Source organism: Schistocerca serialis, chromosome 11 (genome assembly GCF_023864345.2).
Source record: "Schistocerca serialis cubense isolate TAMUIC-IGC-003099 chromosome 11, iqSchSeri2.2, whole genome shotgun sequence".
In the NCBI taxonomy this organism is placed as follows: Eukaryota; Metazoa; Arthropoda; class Insecta; order Orthoptera; family Acrididae; genus Schistocerca; species Schistocerca serialis.
The window spans coordinates 139,396,623-139,419,769 of NC_064648.1; the positions used below are offsets into that span (position 1 = coordinate 139,396,623).

A 23,147-nucleotide genomic window follows, 5' to 3' on the forward strand; every position below is an offset into this window, starting at 1 on the left:
GAACCCTTCGTGAGCACCTCTTTGACTATCTGAGAGTCTCCATCATTGCAGACGCTCTTCCAATGCTGACCGACAACAGTAGAGCCAGTTGTCGAGTTGTGATGCGTCGGTCGGCACGAATAATGGCATCCACACGATTCAGCATGTCTTGAACAGTGGCTGCTACAGGACGTCCTGAGCGGGGCTGATCGTGGAGCTGTGTTTCAGCATTTCCTGAGGCTCTAACTCATCACCCAACTGTACTCCTATGAACTGCAGCATCGCCAAACACTGCAAACAAATGTTTATGGATGTTCACCACGGTTTCTGTTTCTGCACACAAGAATTCAATAACGCACGCTGCTTGTAACGTGGGTTGTATGTAGAAGCCATTTTGACGCTGTACTACGGCTCTGCCACTTGCCACAACGGTTCTAAACCTCCCGGCCCAGGGAACAAACATCAAATGTGAAGCACCCACTAGGACGTTTGTCTGTGTATTTTAAAAATTTTTAAAAAATGTGGGACGTTAGTTACTGAACTACACTCGTACATAGTTGCAGAGACTGCGGTATAATACGCGCTGTCGCATGTAGCCGCAGTTACAATATGTGTTGGAAACGTTTCCCGTGTGCCTCATCTCATCCGTGTACGCGCTGCAGCGTGCTCTGTGTGACACGTCCGCACTGGCCAGGCTGCACCCGGACAGTGTCACAGGCAGCACGGATACACTGCTCCAGCGTCTCCACATCTGGAGTGGGCTCTGCCTGCGTGATGCTACTGAGATGACCCCCTAACCAGAAACCGCACGGGTTGAGGTCCGGTGAACGAGCAGGCCATGCGACTGGAACCACCCCGCCTCGATGTGACCCACCAGTAAGGGAGGACAAGACTCAGACGCGTCCGGGCGTTGGCGGCGATGTGAGCTGGAGCATCTGCATGTAGTAGCCGTACAATTCTCCGAATCATCGACGGCACTTCTTCCAGCAGGGGGGATAAAGTCAGCCACAGGAAGTTCCGGCCTGTTATGTGTCTTGGAAGGAAGATCGATCCCAAAATACGGTCGCCAGTTATTCCGGCCCACACATTCCGGCTGCACCGACGCTGGTCATTCGCTGTCACCATACGCTGCGGGTTCTGCATAATATGGCACAGATGACTGTCCCGAAAGCTGATGATGCCACTCCGCGTAACGGTGGCCTCATCTGTGGATAGGATGGATGACACAGATCCCGGAATCGTGGTTGCCAGTCGGAGAAACCAGTGACAAAAGCTGATCCCGATGTGGAAAGGCTGCCGCTAGTAAGCCCTGCACACGCTGTCATAGGGTAGCAACAGTTGTCATCGAGAATGTCCCACACGGTCGTCTGACGCACCTTGTACTGGGGGTGGGGGGGGGGGGGGTGGGGGTGGGGGCAACTTTATGGTACTGACACGGCAGTCGCCTTCCACAGTGTTAGTCACATTTTCCTCCAAGTCTGGTGTCCAAACATTTGGGGTACGTCCTTCATGATTTCTAGCTTCCTGAAACGACCCCGTCTCAGACAAACGGCGAAACACTGTTGCAAACATTGAGAACTGTGCAAGAATGAGATTTTAACTCTGCAGCGGAGTGTGCGCTGATATGAAACTTCCTGCCAGATTAAAACTGTGTGCCGGACCGAGACTCGAACTCGGGACCTTTGCCTTTCGCGGGCAAGTGCTCTACCAACGGAGCTACCCAAGCACGACTCACGCCCCGTCCTCACAGCTTTACTTCTGCCAGTTTCATTGAGAGCTGTGGTTGTTGGCGGGAACAGATCTGATACAACGTTACTTCCAGCAGCCCGTTGCTATTTGCCTTTCCGTAAGTAGACACCATGTCGGCAAGCTCTCGATTCGAATGTAGGAGCATTGTGAATGACGCTCCATCACGTCCACTACAGGGTGAATCAGCAAGAGAAGTGAATCGGACACAACGTTACCAATTACTGTGGCTTGAGAGGGCGCTAGGGCATGACATACGAGGAACAGTACCACCCTCTAGGAGGAAACCATGCATTCTCTGTAACGATTCAGTAAGTGGCCTCTAGCATCGAAACCATGCCTTTCCATACACAAGTCCGTTAGACTATTTTTGTTCCGTATCCTCTCATCGATCAATCGCTAGAGTTTGCACATGGTGGTAAAAATCACCCTATATAAAGGAGAAACATTCTTTAACATTGTTCCCAAAAATCATTGTGATCATCTGATTAGCAAAGGCAACCCTTTGTTGCACAGCTCGTACGGGTATGGCCTGGTGCGTTTGAATTTTGAATGGAAACATGTGTAGGCTCTTTCTCAGTATTTTCTGTGTGCTGGAACGCTTCAAACCAGTCTCAGATGCAATTCTACGGACAGATGACATTGGATTTCGCTGAATAATTCCAGAAACTTTGGCGATATTTTCAGGCGTAACTGCGGTTTGCTTGCGGCCAACATGCCCCACTAGATCATCAGTCACGCTGCCTGTTCGTTGAAATTTTGCGAAGAGTGTACGAATGGTTTTCGCATCGGATCCTTTTGGAACATTAAATCGTGCTTGAGAACTTCGCCTTGTTGCCGTAGGACTCTCTTCTAACCTGTGGTACTCTAGCACCACAAAAACGCGTTGTTCAATGGAGTAGATGGTTTTAATCTCTTCCTTCGGTACGCTAACCTCCTTTCACGTTTCAATAGTGGAACATCGCTCTGGGCTTCGGATCACTATTTATACTAAGTATTACGTATGGCGAATTTAGGCCCCATCTGCTAGCAGCTTTTGTAACTAATATATCAAACTGCTGTATAAACTTTCTTACAGCTTTCACAATAGACATACCGTTTACTGCATTCCTCTATCGATCTTTCTGCCGGCCGAAGTGGCCGCGCGGTTCTGGCGCTGCAGGCTGGAACCGCGAGACCGCTACGGTCGCAGGTTCGACTCCTGCCTCGGGCGTGGATGTGTGTGATGTCCGTAGGTTAGTTAGGTTTAACTAGTTCTGAGTTCTAGGGGACTAATGACCTCAGCAGTTGAGTCCCATAGTGCTCAGAGCCATTTAAACCATTTTCTATCGATCTTTCTTTTCGAGATATTTAATTTTGGAATCAGGGAGTCCTTTTCTGGACACCCTGTAAATAGGGAAAGGAAGAGAGCCGCAGGAAAGTGCGCAAGTGAGCTGCAGGACAAGCAGAGGCAGACGCTCACGACGGAAACGGAATTAACAAAACACATCGAAGGCTATTTCCGAGATGTTCCGTCGAGAAGCGACAGACGACGCGGCGACTGCTGGAATTCTGCAGCAGACGAGGAGCGTGCTGACAGACGCGGACAGGCCGCTGCTGACAGAGAATGTCGACGAGGACGACGTCACAGAGACGATGGAGACCAGCGCCAGAGCAACAGCACCGGCCGCCGACGGCATCCCGCTCCAGTTCTGCCCCTCGTACTGGGACGTACGGGGAGTGCAGTTCACGGAGATGGTGAACGAGATACTCGATGGGGCGCAAATTCCACCTGGGCTGGCCGAAGGGACCGTAACCCCCATCCCGAAGAGGAGAGCCGCCCGCCGCATTGAAGAGTTTCGCCCGATTGCGCTCCTCAACGCCCACTATAAAATAATAGCGAAATGCATCGCAAACAACCTGAAATCGGCGATGAGGAAAGTCATGAGTCCGTGGCAAACATGTGCGGTACCAGGGAAAAATATATTTGACGCCACATGCACCTACAGGGACATAATAGCACAGGCAGCCACCACCAGAGGCGCAGGTGCCATAATTTCGGTGGGCTTCAACAAGGCCTTCGACACGATCGATCAAAAATACCTGGTAGAGACACTAAAGAGACTCGGGTTTGGGCAAAAATTCATCATAATCACCCAGAAGATACTAAGTACTGGGAGATCGACAGTAATAATCAATAGTTGGAAAACAAAACAGATAAAACTGGAAAGATCCGTGAGGCAAGACTGTCCACTGTCAATGGTTCTATTCGCTACAGCACTGGACCCGCTGCTGCGGAAACTCACAAATGACATCAGAGGATTCTCCGTAGAAGACAAAGCAATAGCATGTATAGCCTACGCTGATGACCTAGGCATCTTTATTGAAGATCAGGAAGATATTGGCAGAGTAGAAACCATCATGAACACATTCCAAAAAGCGTCAGGCGCCCAAACCAACAAACAGTGCTACTGCCGATAGGAATCGTCGACTCAAACCAGACAGCCAGTGGTACAAAATAGCAGAAAGCCACAACGTTCTTGGAATATTTATACAGTCTTGTCCACATACAACTGGAGAGACGTGCTACACACCATAAGAGATCTCTCCAGGCAGCGCGCGAACCGGAAACTAACAATCCACCAGAAAATAGAGCTGATAAACACGACGATCCTGTAGAAAGCATGGTACCTGGCGCAAATCTTAAGCATCCCGGCCGAAACTGCGCGAGCACTTAGGGGCGCAGTGTACTGCCTGATGTGGCGTCGAAATATATTCAAAGTGGCGCAAGCAACGTGCTCGCTGCCAACGAAAGAACGGGGCTAGGTCTAGTTGATATAAAAGACCAAATGTGCAGCCATTCTACTAAAACGAACGCTCGCCATCCAGGACAATAACCCTGACAGCGTCACAGCCAACATCATTGCAGGATACAAGACCGCATCAGGAGAAGCGCCGGTCGACACGAGGCAGAATGCGACACGTCAGGCTGCACTACGCCAACAAAAGTTACGTTCTGGACACCGTGGCGAACCCCAGCCACAGAACAGCCAAGAGAATACGCAAGGCCCTCAGGGGGAAGCCGGCAAAAAACAAAACTCCCGCAATACAATTGGGAACAAATATGGGCAAACGTCTCGGAAAACGTGTCGCCTAAACATGCGAAGGAGACATGGTACAAAATAGTCAACAGAACGGTTCCAACCAGCCAAAGACTCGCGGAGATAAAACTCGTCGCAAGTGACAAGTGGGACGTATGCGCCACGACCGACAGCCTCGAGCACCGATTCACCTGCGGGAATGCCGCCAACATATGGGAAGCGTGCCAGCAGATGGTGGCCCACATCGACAGTGACTTCAGTAGTTAGAATCTTTTATTTAGCTGGCAGAATTTGCGCTCGCTGTATTACAGTAGTTCGAGTAATGAAGATTTTTGTGAGGTAAGTGATTCATGAAAGGTATAGGTTATTGTCAACCGGCGCCATTCTTTTGTAGGGATTGTTAAGTCAGATTGCGTTGCGCTAAAAATATTGTGTGTCGGTTTAGTGATGATCAGAATAAGTAAAGAGAGAAATGTCTGAGTACGTTCAGTTTTGCTCAGCTGTTTGAAAATCAATTAACGTAAGAGGTTTATCAGCACAATCATTCATTAATTGTTCTAAGGGGACGTTTCAAACGGCGCCGGGAAGCACCACAGTGGAGGCAATCACCGCCCCAGACTGCAGCCCACTTCCACGACCCAAACGACTGGCGACTCTCTGGATCCTCGCCATGACAGCACACGCCGTCGCAGCTGGCCTCCCTGGTGGACCTCTGGGAGGAGAACGAGACGGCCCGGCAGCACAGGCGCTACCGCGAGAACTTCACAAACTTGCTGCAGATTCGACTGCAGACAGCGACCGCCAGAGTCCTCCCCGGCCTGTGGCCCTCAGCACCGCCACCAGCCACCTCACCCCACCACACTCACCACGAGAAGAACGCGTGCACTGACAGTGATTGAGTGCTACAGAAAAGATAAAGTGCTTTCTGCTCTCGCCTCAAATAGTGAAGTATAGTAGTATAAAGTGTTTCTTCTTAGTGAAATCAGTGATACAAAGTGCTTCTCACCAAACGTCTGTCATACTCGCAGTCAAATCAGTGTCAAAAGTATGCTCAGTACTACTAACAGTGATTTTTTTCCTCATTATTTGCACTATACTGTCTAGGATACAAGCATTACTTAGTGGAAAGTGCCAACTACTCATAATTTTTTTGAATGATTTCCTGTACTATGTGCCCTATAAAATTTATATTGTTTACTCACACTTTCCTCTCTGCTTCTCTTATATAATATGACATAATTTTTTTCTTTCTTTTTCAATTTATATATAGTCTGTAGCACATGTAAAAAAATTTCCTTCTACTTCTGCTCCATCTATCATGCTGATGTTTTCCTTCATACTGTCCCACATATCAGTGCAAACTAGCGGAAGAGATCACACCAGAATACACAGTCTGAATGTGGCATCACAAGTGCATGACATACAGAAATTTGAACTCAAAATCAATGTGTCGATGCTACGTATAAATTATTATGCCTGTCCTGCAATGTTTTACCCGAACAAAAAATACGACAAATGGCCATGTAAAATGGTTCAAGGAACAACAATAAGAGAAACACGAAAAACGAAACATATATACAAACGAAAACCTATATAATTTCGTTAGGGCCTTACGTTACCGGTAGGACTAGCAACATGCTTTGCTGATAATGTCCAAACTCGGTTACTGTTTCTATGTGTTATAACCATGGTCTCATTAATTGTTTCAACTGTTTATTTCTTATTTGTCTAACCACGTATATGTTGAGTTCAGCAGTAGAAAATGTTGTAAATTTAAGATACATGCGACATCAGAAACGGTATATATTACAGTATGAAATGTCAGAATGAAATTATCAAATAAAAAAATGCGCCCCAACCCAGGGTTGAACCCCCAACCTCCTGCACGCTAACCCAACACTCTGTGCACTGTACTTTTCTTCTTTTTTTCATTTTGTTCGTTGTTGTTCAAATTCGTTGTTGGGCCTTTCATTCAGTTTTTTTTCATTACAGAGGCAAACCAGCTCTCTGACCGAACACGCTGAACTACTGTGCCGACACACGAAATGCTCAGCACAAGTAACATGTGCTGTTAGAGGTAGTTACTAGACATGTGGCTATAGTGTTGCCAGATTGCCACTCTTTAACGTCCTTTTTCTGCCGGATGTACTCGCCGGACGAAATTTTGTGAGAGACTCTTTTTATCCCTGGTACGTGAGGAGTCACGCTGCGAAGCCCGGGTGCACGAATTTCACTTCACCCTATATAATAGAATAGATGTGCTGTATAAATGGGCTCTTTTGTTCTCCTCATTGTGGTCGGTTTAGGTAAGACAGCAAGGCATTTTTAAATAATCAGACAAGTTTTAACATGATCAGTTTATTTTGCCCTTTCATGAATCATTAGTTAAGAGAACTACTTCATACTGTTATCTTACCACGCAGTGTCCAAACGAACGAGACATTTGGTGTATTCTGCAGTTTTGTAATTGTTTTCTGTAGAAGAATTTACAACAAACTTAAAAACAAAATCCAAAACCTAAAACAAATGAGTCTCTTACTTTCGTGTTATGAGTTATTACATACACTTTAGAGCGCCAACCTCCAAAGAGATCGAAGTAGCAAATTTGGCTCTGGACAAAATTTCCGGAGTAGGATGCATATCCAATTCCAACGTATATTTAGCGACTGCGAAGCACTGCCAAGTTAGCTAGTCATTAATGTAACAGTATTTCACCAAAATGTTTTCCTAATAAAGGATGTACCAAAATTCAACGAAAAAATTCAGAGATAGGAAATTAAGTAGAACATCGAAATATTTAACGAGTTATTCGGGCAGTAACAAAAATCTACGGTAAAAATTGCAGCACACATTCCTCATACGTAGACGAAGAAATCATGTTATATGAAAATGGGTCTTGCATCGCTTTGTTTGCATATTACATTTGATTTTCACCAACTCGTTAATGATGGGAAACACACAAGAGCAGAACATTAGAATCATGGGGGGCGTGCACTCTTGGCGGCGTCTGATTACGCAGTGCACCGCCAGTGTTTTGTTTCACATGTCCCTGTTTCCACGCGACGTACGTCATTACTTGTTTTCAGTTAACATCAACTTTTCCTGTGTTCAGTACGACCGTTGCCGGCACAGAGGTTACTATGTAGAGTTAATCACAGTCGGCCGCTGTGGCCGAGTGGCTCTAGGTGCTTCAGTCTGGAACCGCGCTGCTGCTGCAGTCGGAGGTTCGAATCCTGCCTCGGGCATGAATGTGTGTGATGTCCTTAGGCTAGTTAGATTTAAGTACTTCTAAGTCTAGGGTACTGATGACGTCAGATGTTAAGTCCCATAGTGATTAGAGCCATTTGAACCATTTTTTTAAGTTAATGACGGACGTGGCTGGTGCAATGGCAGTGTACACAAGTTCAGAGATGGCAGAAGCCCGTTTGATGTATGGATCAGCTGACGGCAATGGCGACCGTGTTCAGTGTTTGTACGGGAAGAGATTTCCAGGACGAAGGTGCCCCGACAGGTAAACGTTTTAAGCCCCTGATCGTCGACTCAGGGGGCGTGGGGCGTTCGGGCCTGTTACTCGCGACCGTGGGAGGCCTGGGAAGACGAGGGCACCGCAGCGGGAGGCGGCTGTCGGCGGCGACCCTAGCGTCAGAACAGGACGTGTAGCTCTAGCACTGTACGATGGCCAGGCGAGTCTGACACGAGGAACATCTACATTTATACTCCGCAAGCCACCCAACGGTGTGTGGCGGAGGGCACTTTACGTGCCACTGTCATTGCCTCCCTTTCCTGTTCCACTCGCGTACGGTTCGCGGGAAGAACGACTGCCGGGAAGCCACCGTGCGCCCTCGAACCTCTCTAAATTTACATTCGTGATCTCCTCGGGAGGTATAAGTAGGGGGAAGCTATATATTCGATACTTCATCCAGAAACACACCCTCTCGAAACCTGGAGAGCAAGCTACACCGCGATGCAGAGCGCCTCTTTTGCAGAGTCTGCCACTCGAGTTTGCTAAACTTCTCCGTAAAGCTGTCACGCTTACCAAATAACCCTGTGACGAAACGCGGCGCTCTTCTTTGGATCTTCTCTATCTCCTCTGTCAACCTGACCTGGTACAGATCGTGTTTTGTAAGCCACCTCCTTTGTTGATGGACTACATTTTCTAAGGACTCTCCCGAAGGATCTCAAACTGGTTCCTGCCTTACCAACAATTAATTTTATATGATCATTCCACTTCAAATCGTTCCGCACGTATAGTCCTAGATATTTTACAGAAGTAACTGCTACCAGTGTTTGTTCCACTATCATATAATCATACAATAAAGGATCCTTCTTTCTATGAATTCGCAGTACATTACATTTGTCTATGTTAAGGGTCAGTTGCCACTCCCTGCACCAAGTGCCTATCCGCTGCAGATCTTCCTGCATTTCGCTACAATTTTCTAATGCTGCAACTTCTCTGTATACTACAGCATCATCCGCGAAAAGCCGCATGCAACTTCCGACACTATCTACTAGGTCATTTATATATATTGTGAAAAGCAATGGTCCCATAACACTCCCCTGTGGCACGCCAGAGGTTACTTTAACGTCTGTAGACGTCTCTCCATTGAGAACAACATGCTGTGTTCTGTTTGCTAAAAACTCTTCAATCCAGCCACAGAGCTGGTCTGACATTCCGTAGGCTCTTACTTTATCAGGCGACAGTGCGGAACTGTATCGAACGCCTTCCGGAAGTCAAGGAAAATAGCATCTACCTGGGAGCCTGTATCTAATATTTTCTGGGTCTCATGAACAAATAAAGCTAGTTGGGTCTCACACGATCGCTGTTTCCGGAATTCATGTTGATTCCTACAGAGTAGACTCTGGGTTTCCAGAAACGACATGATACGCGAGCAAAAAACATGTTCTAAAATTCTACAATAGATCGACGTCAGAGATATAGGTCTATAGTTTTGCGCATCTGCTCGACGACCCTTCTTTAAAACTGGAACTACCTGTGCTCTTTTCCAATCATTTGGAACCTTCCGTTCCTCTAGAGACTTGCGGTACACGGCCGTTAGAAGGGGGGCAAATTATTTCGCGTACTCTGTGTAGAGTCGAACTGGTATCCCGTTAGGTCCAGTGGACTTTCCTCTGTTGAGTGATTCCAGTTGCTTTTCTATTCCTTGGACACTTATTTCGATGTCAGCCATTTTTTCGTTCGTGCGAGGATTTAGAGAAGGAACTGCAGTGCGGTCTTCCTCTGTGAAACAGCTTTGGAAAAAGTGTTTAGTATTTCAACTTTACGCTTGTCATCCTCTGTTTCAATGCCATCATCATCGCAGAGTGTCTGGATATGCTGTTTGGATCCACTTACTGATTTAACGTAAGACCACAACTTCCTAGGATTTTCAGCCAAGTCGGTACATAGAATTTTACTTTCGTATTCACTGAACGCTTCACGCATTGCCCTCCTTACGCTAACTTTGACATCGTTTAGCTTCTGTTTGTCTGAGGTTTTGGCTGCGTTTAAACTTGCAGTAAAGCTCTCTTTGGTTCCGCAGTAGTTTCCTAACTTTTTTGTTGAACCACGCTGGTTCTTTCCCGTCCCTCACAGTTTTACTAGGCACATACCTGTCTAAAACGCATTTTACGATTACCTTGAACTTTTTCCATAAACACTGAACATTGTCAGGGTCGGAACAGAAATTTTCGTTTTGATCTGTTAGGTAGTCTGAAATCTGCTTCCTATTACTCTCGCTAAACAGATAAATCTTCCTCCCTTTCTTTTATATTCCTATTTACTTCCATATTCAGGGATGCTGCAACGGCCTTATGATCACTGATTCCCTGTTCTGCGCTTACAGAGTCGAAAAGTTCGGGTCTGTTTGTTATCAGTAGGTCCAAGATGTTATCTCCACGAGTCGGTTCTCTGTTTAATTGCTCGAGGTAATTTTCGGATTGTGCACTCAGTATAATATCACTGGACGTGTATCTGTGCCACTCACAGCGTGTGCAGGCGCTGTCAGCAGCTCATTTTCCCGCACAGGTACTCTCCTGCGATTGGTTTATTCATTAAATTGTAAACCCTAGTTTTAGTGCAACGGTGCTGTTCACAGATGACGCGTCTTTTCATCGAGATCAGACTGTAAGTTTCCACAATCGGCACGTATGGACAGACGTCTGTCTTCACGAAACTGTTGAAGCAAGTCGTCAACACAGATTTTCTGTCAGTGTTTGGGCCGACGTTGTTCGTGACTGTTTGGTACGGTCTAAATTTTTTCCACCCAGGCTCAACGGACAAAGTTACCATAATTTCGCAGAGAATGTTGTACCTGATCTGTTAGCAGATGTGACTTTAGCTGTGCAACGAAACATTATGGAGCATATCCTCATTTTAGTGTTGGTCGGCCTCTACATAACGTCTTTCGTTGGATAGGTAGAGATGGACAGTTGCCTGGACTCCACGCTCTCCAGACCTAAGCCCCATCGAATTTTATTTGTAGTGACATTTGAAACCTCTGGTATATGGAACCACAGTAGAAGACGTTCAAGAGCCTCTGTGCCCATATTATGGAAGGCTGAAGGACCGTATGCAATATTCCAGCGGTACATCAACGGGTCCGAGATTCACTATGACAATGCATCAGGGGCATATTGAACATCTCCTGTGAATTGCATGTAGTATGGTCGTTCGTTCTGTCCATTTGTGTTTCCCGTCTTAATGAGTAGTAATACGGAAACAAAGTGTTTCCAGACTCATGTTCAGACAAAAACATTTTCATCACCTACATGTGAGGAATGTGTTCTGGCATAACCACAAGCGCCGGCATCAGGATGAAGAACGCAGGAGCAGAGAAGCCAGTGAGAGGACGTCGAGCTCGCTGACTAGGACCGCACCACGACAGGAGCGGCCTCTACAAGAGGAGAATACAAGCGCCGCTCCTGCCAGTCTTGGCCACGCAGTACCAGCACAGCAGCAGAGTCGCCACCCCAACTGTTGTACTGAGACAAGTGCCTCGTATCAATAGCTTACACGCACATTGTATAAAGCATGTAGCCCATCGCCTGCGACGCGTAATTGTAATACAGAGTTAAGTATTGTCAGTCTTCTTTATTGTAATAAAAACTATTAATGTGATTTGCTTGAATTGTTGTACAAACCACAGCAGCACCCCGTCTCCAGGCCACAAGTGGCCCGTCGGGACCATCCGACCGCCGTGTCATCCTCAGCTGAGGATGCATACAGGAAGGGCGTGTGGTCAGCACACCGCTCTCCCGGCCGTTACGATGGCTTTCTGAGACCGGAGCCGCTGCTATTCGGTCGAGTAGCTCCTCAGTTGGCATCACGAGGCTGAGTGCACCTCAAAAAAATGGCAACAGCGCACGGCGGCCCGGCCGAGAGCGCTTAACTTCGGTGACCTGACGGGAACCGGCGTATCCACTGCAGCAAGGCCGTTGCCGAATTGTTGTGTAGCAGTCCGAGAAAGCAGCATCCTTTCGGCACCCTATAAGAGACGAGTGGGCAGGACAACACAGAATGTGTCCTGTGATTGGTGCTATGCATTTTTGTTACACCCTGTACGATCCAATGCATAAAAACTTTTTTTCAATAGTGGTCGAAGATGAGTCTTTCTGCGAAGTCATTTGGACGGAATTAATTGGCTGAAATGCACTCTAGTTAGTCATTGGATGTTTTTTACCAGCCATCCGATTCCGCCGTAACTGCAGTAGAATCATCAAACAAAGTGTATGCACGGTAGCGCAGAATATTATTCGGAGCCGTATTTACTCTACAATGTACACATTCATTGTAGGTGGTATGGGCAGAGAGTCCTAGGAAGTACACTGCGCAACAAGATTAAAAGATAACTTTTTCGGAACCCCGTAAAGGTCTCTGACTGCAATGTATATGCTTGAAATGTTGCTCAAAGGTGCCTACAATCTTCCTCTGTAGTGGTGCAGAAGTGGGCCGCCCTCCGAAGTCTCCTTGTGGCTCGGCGACGCTTCCAACAGCGAGGTATCGACACGGGCGAAAGAACGGCCAGATCTCAGCAGAAGTTCACGTGACTTGTAAAGTCGGTTAAAGGTGTCACACCGGCGCCAAACTCCACCACAACGCTTTCCAACGCAGCTGTGGGCATGTCACAAGATGAGAAAGACGTCACAGCCCGTAAACACTTACGGCTCTCGGAGTGACGTTGGGGTCGGGTGTGCCTTCGTCATCGACACCCGTGTCTTTCGATACCGGCTTCCGGCACTCTGATCGGTATTTACAGCAGAGCCCTTCGGCCTGTATCGGGCCACGGAGTACATCCGGCGACACAGACTTTTCAGTTGTGTCCTCTGCTCAGACTCTCTCAGCGCCCTTCAAAGTCTACGTGCGCTGTACACCAGCCGTCCCTTAGCGGAGCAGGTCCAGGAAAAATGTCACTCGCTCACTCTTGGTGGAAGCAGTGTGATGTCTATGTGGGTCCCTGGCCACATCGGTCTGCCAGCAAACGAGGCTGCTGACGCTGCTGCCAAAGCTGCAGTCCTCGTACTGTACCTCAGCCTGCTAGTTCCTGTATTCCCTCCGATGATGGCTGTGTTGCCGTCTGTCAGGAGGTGGTGTCCCTTTGACAGCTCCAATCGTCCTCCCTTCACGGGGAAAAGCTCCGGCTTACTAAGCCTCTCCCAGCGGCTTCGACGGCCTTCTCTCGGCCCTCCCGCCGGGAGGAGGTCATTTTAACTAGGCTGAGTATTGGGCACTGACTTTTTAGCCATCGTCATTGGATAAGTGGCGCTATCCCTCCACTTTGCACTTTGAACGCCATTTCCTGGCGGAATCCCCATTTTTTAAGCGTTTACGTTCCCGCTTGGGTTTGCCGTCTGAGTGATCGGCCGTTTTAGCCAATGACGCGCTGGCTGGCGACCGCGTTTTACTTTTTGTCTGCCAAAGCAATATGGCGAAGGCCACTTAATTTTTAGTTTTTCGACGTTCGTTTCTGTATGATGTCTTTTTTAGCCATTTCTCCACGTCCACGTTTTAACTGTCTTCTCTTATGTCGTTTTTTAACTCCTCTTTGTCTTCGTGTTCTAAAGTTCTGACCTGGGCGCGTATGACCCCAGTTGTTCTTTACTCCCCAAAGAAAAACAAAACCACAAAGCAAAACATTTCGCCCCCTCTTTTTGGGTCCCTGCAATGGAGGTCACAACCGCGACGGCCGGCGTTGAAATCACGCCGTTTTCTTATGACCGACCCAGGGAAACATTTCAGATACACTGCCGCTTAGAATGGAAAGGGAAAGACCTCAGGGGAGTAGCACAAAGGGCGTCAATGAATCCACCCCTATCCCTGGGCCGTTGTTTTCTACACATTGCGGAGTCGAAAACGACAGCTAGATATTCTTGACTATCTCTGAGAGTGGTGACGCACTCGGACGTTTCGATCCTTCTGCATGGACACTGTAACGCTGCAGCTCCATTAAACGCAATCGCACCCGTTTTTTAGTGCAGTGCTACCGCTGTTTTCTCTCTTGTGTACAGAGTGGACCCACATTCGACGATATGCGAACGTGATCCGAAGCAGCCAAGGGCTTTTTATGCTAATGTTTCACATGCTCCTCTGGTGTGCTCACACAGAGGTGTGACATTCATACAGCTGAAGATAAAACGGTAAAGCATCCCTCCAAGACCCCGCAGTTTTCCAAAACTGTCGCTGGTACCTGCGCACATTTAGCGAAAATTTTAAAAATGCATCTTCATTGAGGAAATTTGTGAAGCATTCTGAGGCGTCTACAGGTAGGCAACCGTTTGACACATCTCTGAGTTCAGTGGTAACACCGATCCCCGAAGTTAAGCGCTGTCGGGCTGCGCTAGCACTTCGATGGGTGACCATTCGGTCTGCCGAGCGCTTTTGGCAATCAGGGTGCACTCAGCCCTTCTGAGGCAAACTGAGGAGCTGTTTGAATGACAAGTAGAGGCTCTGGTCTCGTAAACTGACATGCGGCCGGGAGAGCGGTGTGCTGACCACATGCCCCTCCGCATCTGCATTCAGTGACGCTTGTGGGCCGAGAATGACACGGCGGCCGGTCGGTTCCGTTGGGCCCTCCAAGGTCTGTTCGGACAGTTTTTCTGATTTCTGATTATGCAATATATGTAGGCGGGCAGCTTTGAGTGTTTTACCGAAATGGTGGCTGTTGGAGGGACCCTCCGTCATTTTATTCTCACATGTGTCAATTTCATACGCCTCTGTCATCTTACCACAGGAGGCCGCGAATGGGTAGAACTGAAAAAGTATAACAAGCCTTTGCTTCTTCCTATGACGTTCGAGTTTGGTTGAATCGTTTCCAACAGTCCCTATTGGCTCCATCCTGGACACAAGAGCGAAAATGACGGTGCTACTGCAGTCCGAAAGGGGTGCGATCACGCCTTACGGGATGCAACTCCACAATGTCCATACAGAAGGACTGAAACGTCCGAGTGTGTCAGTAGCGTCGAAGTTTGCCGAGAATATCTAGCTGTAGTTTTCGACCGAAAAATGTGTGGAAATTAACGTCCCGAGGAAAAGGGTGGGTTCATTGATCTCCTTTGTGCCACTCCTTCAGGTCTATTCTTTTCGATTCTGAACGGCGGTGTGTCTGAAACGTTTTGCTCGGCCACTCTTTAGAAAATCGCGTGATTTCAACTTTGGACGCCGCGGCTCTGACCTCCATCGCAGGGCCATCAAAAGAAGGGGTTAAATCGGGGTAAGACCAGCTGTGACGACCTTCCTATCGCGTGACGCTTCGGCGGACAGAATTGTGGCGAAATTTTGTCCCAATGTGTCGTCATTAGCCCCCTTTACACGTCACAGGTCACACGAATATTCAAGAAAGGTGGTAGGAGCAATGCAGTTAATTACAGGCCCGTATCATTAACATCGATATGCAGCAGGATTTTGGAATGTATATTGTGTACGAACAATGAATTACCGCGAAGTAAACAGTGTATTGACACATAGTCAACACGGATTTAGAAAACATCGTTCTTTTGAAACACAACTAGCTCTTTCGTCGCACGAAGTGTTGAGTGCTTTTAACAAGGGATTTCAAACTGATTCCGTACTTCTGGATTAAAAAAAAATGGTTCAAATGGCTCTGAGCAGTATGGGACCTAACTGCTGAGGTCATCAGTCCCCTACAACGTAGAACTAATTAAACCTAACTAACCTAAGGACATCACAGACATCCATGCCCGAGGCAGGTTTCGAACCTGCGACCGTAGCGGTCGGTCGGTTCCGGACTGGAGCGCCTAGAACCGCTCGGCCACCCCGGCCGGCTTCTGGATTTCCGGAAGGCTTTTGACACTGTACCACACACGCGGTTTGTTGTGAAATTGCGTGCTTATGGAATATTGTCTCAGTTATGTGACTCGATTCGTGATTTCCTGTCAGAGATGTCAGAGTTCGTAGAGACTGACGGAAAGTCATCGAGAAAAAACGGAAATGATTTCTTGCGTTCCCCAAGGTAGTGTTACAGGCCATTTGCTACTCCTTATCTATATCAACCACTTGGGAGTTAATATCAGCAGCCGTCTTAGGTTGTTTGCAGATGACGCTGTTGTTTATCGACTAGTAAACGGATCAGAAGATCAATACAAATTGCGAAACGGTTTGGAGAAGAAATATGTATGGTGCGAAAATTGGCAGTTGCCCTAAATGACGAAAAGTGTGAGGTCATCCACATGAGTGCTAAAAGAAGTCCTTTAATCTTCGGTTACACAATAAATCAGTCTAATCTAAAGGCCGTAAATTCAAGTAAATACCTAGGTATTACAATTAGGTACAACTTATATTGAAAGGTACACATAGAATATATTGTGGGGAAGGCTTACCAAAGACTGCGTTTTATTGGCAGGACACTTACGAAATGTAACAGATATACTAAGGAGACTGGCTACACTACGCTTCTCCGTCCTCTATACTGCTGCGCAGTGTGGGATCCTTACCAGATAGGTTTGACAGAGTACATTGGAAAAGTTCAGAGAAGGGCAGCAAATTCTGTGGTATGGCGAAACATGAGAGTGTCACTGAAATGCTACTGGATTTAGGCTGGACATAATTAAAGCACAGGCGTTTTACGTTGTGGAGCAATCTTCTCACGAAATTTAAATCACCAACTTTCTCCTCCGAATGCGAAAATATTTTGTTGACGCCGACCTACATAAAGAGGAACGATCCCCATGGTAAAATGAGCTCGTACGGAAGGATATAGGTGTTCACTGTTTCCGCGCTCTATACGAGATTGGAATAATAGAGAATTGTGAAGGTGGTTCGATGAACCCTCTGCCATGCACTTAAATGTTATTTACAGAGTATCCGTGTAGTTGTAGATGAGGTCTGACTTTTTCTTCGCATGTGTTGACAGCCTGCTGTTGAAAGCGTCGTGGAGGTCGAGGGCAATATCACAGGGGTCGACGCTTCTCCACCATTACTGAGGAAGGCTGTAGGCACCTCTGGGCCACATTTGAAACTTATGCGTTACAGTCGGAGACAGTTACGGGGTTCCGTAAAAGCGGTCCTTTAATTCTGTTGCGCAGTGTAGTGATTAAATATGTTTTGTGAGCCGGCTGGAGGGGCCGAGCGGTTCTAGGCGCTACAGTCCGGAACCGCGCGACCGCTACGGTCGCAGGTTCGAATCCTGCATCGGGCATGGATGTGTGTGTCGTCCTTAGGTTATTTAGGTTTAAGTAGTTCTAAGTTTTAGGGGACTGATGACCTCAGGTGTTAAGTCCCATAGTGCTCAGAGCCATTGTACAACCCAGCCGCACGGTGTGGCCGCGCGGTTTGAAGCGCCATGTCACGGACTGCGGAGCCCCTCCTGCCGGAGGTTCGAGTCCTCTCTCTTGTTCTTAGCATAAGTTAGTTTAAGTAGTGTGTACGTAGTGTCTTGAAAGGAGGGTATAAGATGAACATCAACAAAAGCAAAAGCAAAACGAGGATAATAGAATGTAGTCGAATTAAGTCGGGTGATGCTGAGGGAATTAGATTAAGAAATGAGACACTCAAAGTAGTAAAGGAGTTCTGCTATTTGGGAAGCAAAATAACTGATGATGGTCGAAGTAGAGAGGATATAAAATGTAGACTGGCAATGGCAAGGAAAGCGTTTCTGAAGAAGAGAAATTTGTTAACATCGAGTATTGATGTAAGTGTCAGGAAGTCGTTTCTGAAACTATTTGTATGGAGTGTAGCCATGTATCGAAGTGAAACGTGGACGATAAATAGTTTGGACAAGAAGAGAATGGAAGCTTTCGAAATGTGGTGCTACAGAAGACCGCTGAAGATTAGATGGGTAGATCACATAACTAATGAAGAGGTATTGAATAGAATTGGGGAGAAGAGGAGCTTGTGGCACAACTTGACTAGAAGAAGGGATCGGTTAGTAGGACATGTTCTGAGGCATCAAGGGATCACCAATTTAGTATTGGAGGGAAGCGTGGAGGGTAAAAATCGTAGAGGGAGACCAAGAGATGAATACACTAAGCAGATTCAGAAGGATGTAGGTTGCAGTAGATACTGGGAGATGAAGAAGCTTGCACAGGATAGAGTAGCATGAAGAGCTGCATCAAACCAGTCTGAGGACTGAAGACCACAACAACAACAACAAGTCTAGGGACCGATGACCTCAGCAGTTTGGTCCCGTAGGAATTCACACATTTCTAAAACCCACACGCAATGAAATTAATTTAAACCTTGCAGTTACAGGCAGGCCTGAGGTTAACGACAGTGTAAGTATAGGAATAGAGATTAGTGATAATAATGTCAAAATAGCTTCGATTGTTATCGAAGTTCGTAAACTCAACAGAAAGACTGGGCTACAAATTATGCTGGACCAGGTAAGCGGCAATTAGCTCCCTACTTAAATAGTGAATAGACAACATTTAGTTCAAACATTATTGAAGCATACGAATTATTGCATGTTTTAAACTCACTGTAGATAACACTCTGGAGTATTATTTGCCTAGTAAATGTATCAAGGGCGGGAAACAAAGCTCAATCCTGGTTTTATGAGAAAATTCGGAAAATACTGAAGAAGCAGAGATTGTTGAACTCTCGGTTCAGAAAAGGAGGTGCAAATGTCGGCCGGCAAAAGTTAGAAAGAAATTTATGGATCTTGAAAAAGATCGAAGCATGAAGCGTACAAAATCTTCCGCTGTCGTACGTTGGCGTAAGATCTCGCCGAGAATTCGAGAAAATTCTCGACCTATGTACACCAAGTGGGTCGCAGGCCTGCAGTCAGTCACTCGTCGACCAGTTTCGTGTGGCAGTCAAAGACAATAAAAGGAAAGGAGAAGTTGCAAGCGTCGAGTTAAAAAAAAAATCACATAGCCAGGTCGTTGAGATGTACCGTCGTTAGGCCGTTGCAGCCACTCACGTCTGGAGGCAGCGGCTGAGTGTGGGGGGAGGCGGGTGGGGGTTGACTGAAAGGGAGGCCGTCTGTACCTGGGGTGGCCTGCTTTTGTCGAGGGCCTCGTCATCTGGAGGCCCCCCAGGACAGCTGTTTCTAATAAAATCTCAAACAAGGCCAAAACGTGTTCGGTAATTAAGAGGCAGTCTGGAGTTTGGGGCTGCATTATCAGGCTATTGCGCTTGCCGATGGAGTGTTCAGAATTTTTAGATTTGCATGAAATCTAAAAAATACAGAACGATAAGCATTAGCTCATAGCAAACGACTCTATGCCGCCACCGTTCATTCCGCGTAAGGCACGGAAAGGTAAGAGAAATTAGCACTCCTACAGAGGTGTAAACAGTCGTCTTTCCCTCACTTTATTGAGAAGAGGAACAGGAAAGGAAATTACTTCTAGTGGTGCGAGGTAGCCTCTGCCATGCACCACACGATGGCTCGCACTGTACGTATATTGATGTAGGTGTACATCTACATCTGCATCTACATCTACATCAGTACTCTCCTAATCACACTTAAGTGCCTGACAGACAGTTCATCGAAGCACCTTCACAATAACTCTCTATTATCCCCCTCTCGAACAGCGCGTGGGAAAAAACGAGCTCTGATTTTCCTTATTTCATTATGATGATCGTTTCTCCCTGTATAGGTCGGCTCAACAAGATGTTTTCGCATTCGGAGGAGGAAGTTGGTGATTGAAATCTCGTAAGAATATTCCTCCACAACGAAAAACGGCTTTGTTTTAATGATGTCCATCCTAGATCCTGTATCATGTCCGCGACACTCTCTCCCGCATTTCTTGATAATACAAAACGTGCTGCTCTCCTCTGAACTTCCTCGGTGTACTCCGTTAATCCTATCAGTAAGGATCCCGCACCGTGCAGTACTGCTCCAAAAGAGGACGGACGAGAATAATATAGGCAGTCTCTTTAGTAGGTCTGTTGCATCTTCTAAGTGTTCTGCCAGTAAAACGCAGTCTTTGATTCGCTTTCCCCACAACGTTGGCCGGACTCTCTGACCGAGCGGTTCTAGGTGCTTCAGTCCAGAACCACACGGCTGCTATGGTCGCAGATTCGAAACCTGCCTTGGGCATGGATGCTTGTGATGTCCTTAGGTTAGTAAGGTTTAAGTAGTTATAAGTCTAGGGGACTGATGACCTCAGATGTTAAGTGCCATAGCGCTTAGAGCCATTTTGAACCCACAATGTTTTCTATGTGTTCTTTTCAGTTTAAGGGGACCACACAGTGGTTCAGGTCGAAAAAACTCGATTTTCGGTTTTCATCATATTTCGATAGATTAAGGTTTTCTTTAAGTACTCTGAAAACGATTTTTCTGAAAAAAGTTTTTTTCGAGCATTTAAAGAGAATTTTCCTACCACATGTGTTTATGTGCCACACCCACTTTTCTGTCACCCACTTTCCTGCATATATTTTAGATCTTTATATCCTCTACGTTGCAAGTTAGGGTTTTTTTTTTTTTACTCCTGTTACCTATTCTTGGAATGCAACGGTCGGTATTCTTTTGTTTCTGCTTTCAGACACGCGGTTAGTTTTGTTCAAGTGTGATTGCGAGTAGTTGTTATACTTATGTTTGTAGTGCTTTCTTACGTGTGTCTTGTTGTGTTTATTGAAGACGAGAAAACGTAAAGGCAGTTTCAAGAAACGACAATTTAGAAGAAACGAGTTTAGAAAGCTTTCTGTACAAGAGGTTTTGTCGCCTGGCAACGATGTTTCTAATTGTATTCCTTCAACAAGTGCATCATCAAAGAAGCTCTCACCATTTGAAGAGAGTTACAACGAATTTACTGTAAGTGACAAGGAGTGCAGTAACATTATTATAAATTTGAGAATATTATCAGATGTAATTTCTAAATTTGTACAATGTAGATAGTGTGGTGAGTCACAGAGTGTGAAAATTTGGCCGGCCGCGGTGGCCGAGTGGTCATAGGCGCTTCAGTGCGGAACCGCGCGACTGCTACAGTCGCAGGTTCGAATCCTGCCTCGAGCATGGATGCGTGTGATGTCCTTAAGTTAGTTAGGTTTAAGTAGTTCTAGGGGGCTTATGACCTCAGATGTTAAGTCCCATAGTGCTCAGAGCTATGTGAACCATTTTTTTCTGAAAATTTGTGAGAGTGCCAGTGGGAGAAAAGGCCTAGCAATTGCTTTGGATTTAATTTGCACTAAATGCTCAGCTGTGATTTCATTTATGAGTTCTTCAAAAGCAGATGCAAGTGGCCCTTATGAAATCAGTACTAGATTAGTTAATGCCTTACGATCCATTGGCAAGGGCATGGCTGCAGGGAGAACATTTTGTTCAGTGAAGAACTAACATCAATCACCAAATAAATTTGAAAAACTGACTGCAATATTAGAGAAAGCTGTATGTGACGTTAGTGACGTAAGCATGAAACTGGCTGCTAGGGAGGAAGTGGAAGAAAATGACTTATGTTCGGATATTACAGTTGCACTTGATGGACGTTGGCAGAAAAGAGGACATACTTCTCTGAATGGAGTAGTAACTGCCACGAGTGTAGACATCCGGTAAAGTGTTAGATGTGGAGATAATGTTTAAATATTGCAAATGTTGTAAAGTTAATGAACATAAATAACACAACTGTGTGGCTAATTTTAGAGGGACAAGTGGTGGTATGGAAGGTCATGGAGTACAACAAATATTTGATTTCTTTGTACAAACAAGAGGCGTACGGTACACCAAATATTTGGGCGATGGTGACAGTAAGGCATACAACAATGTGGTGAACTCTAACCCGTATGGAGATGCCATTATTAGCAAAATAGATTGTGTAGGCCATGTTCAAAAACGTTTGGGAACAAGGCTGAGAAAACTAACTGTTGATATGAGAGGATCAAAATTAGAAGATGGAAATCTGCTGACAAGACAGAGTCGGTTCACCAAAACTGAAATAGAAAACTTGCAGGTATATTATGGGCAGGCAATTAGGACAAATAAAGAAAATCTGGAGGCAATGAAGAGAGATGTTTGGGCCATATTCTTCCATAAGTCATCTACTGATGATAAGCCATGTCATGGATTGTGTCCATCAGGAGAAAATTCGTGGTGCAAACACAATAGGGCTCAGGCAACTGGAGAATCTTATTCTCAGCAGCATTCTCTTCCTGCTGCTGTTGTTACAGCAATTAAACCTATTTTCAGAGACTTGGCTCATCCTGACCTTCTGAGGAAATGTGTGCATGGGCAGACACAGAACCCAAATGAATGTTTCGACAGCATATTTTGGAACTGCCTTCCTAAAACTGTGGCAACGGCCTTGCCGCAGTGGATACACCGGTTCCCGTGAGATCACCGAAGTTAAGCACTGTCGGGCGTGGCCAGCGCTTGGATGGGTGACCATCCAGCCGCCATGCGCTGTTGCCATTTTTCGGGTGTACTCAACCTCGCGATGCCAATTGAGGAGCTACTCGACCGAATAGTAGCGGCTCCGGTCAAAGAAAACCATCATAACGACCGGGAGAGCGGTGTGCTGACCACACGCCCCTCCTATCCGCATCCTCATCTGAGGATGATACGGCGGTCGGATGGTCCCGATGGGCCACTTGTGGCCTGAAGACGGAGTGCCTTTTTTCCTAAAACTGTATTTGTAGGCATGCATACAATGAAACTAGGAGTTCATGATGCTGTTATTACATTCAATTGTGGTAATATTGGAAAGTGTTGGGTACTGAAAAACCTGGGAATTAATCCTGGGTCGGCCAGTGTGGCCGAGCGGTTCTAGGCACTTCAGTCTGGAACCGCGCTACCGCTACGGTCGCAGGTTAGAATCCTGCCTGGGGCATGGATGTGTGCGATGTCCTTAGGTTAGTTAGGTTTAAGTAGTTCTGAGTTCTAGGGGAGTGGTGACCTCAGATGTTAAGTCCCATAGTGCTCAGAGCCATTTGAAGCCAATTAATTCTGGTGCAAA

The 23,147-nt window shown here is 46.5% G+C and overlaps 1 pseudogene; it reads left to right on the top strand.

The window, feature by feature from the left end:
• Positions 1-22,486: 22,486 nt before the first annotated feature.
• On the top strand, positions 22,487-22,603 carry LOC126427528 (5S ribosomal RNA; annotated as a pseudogene).
• The last annotated feature ends 544 nt before the right edge of the window (positions 22,604-23,147 follow it).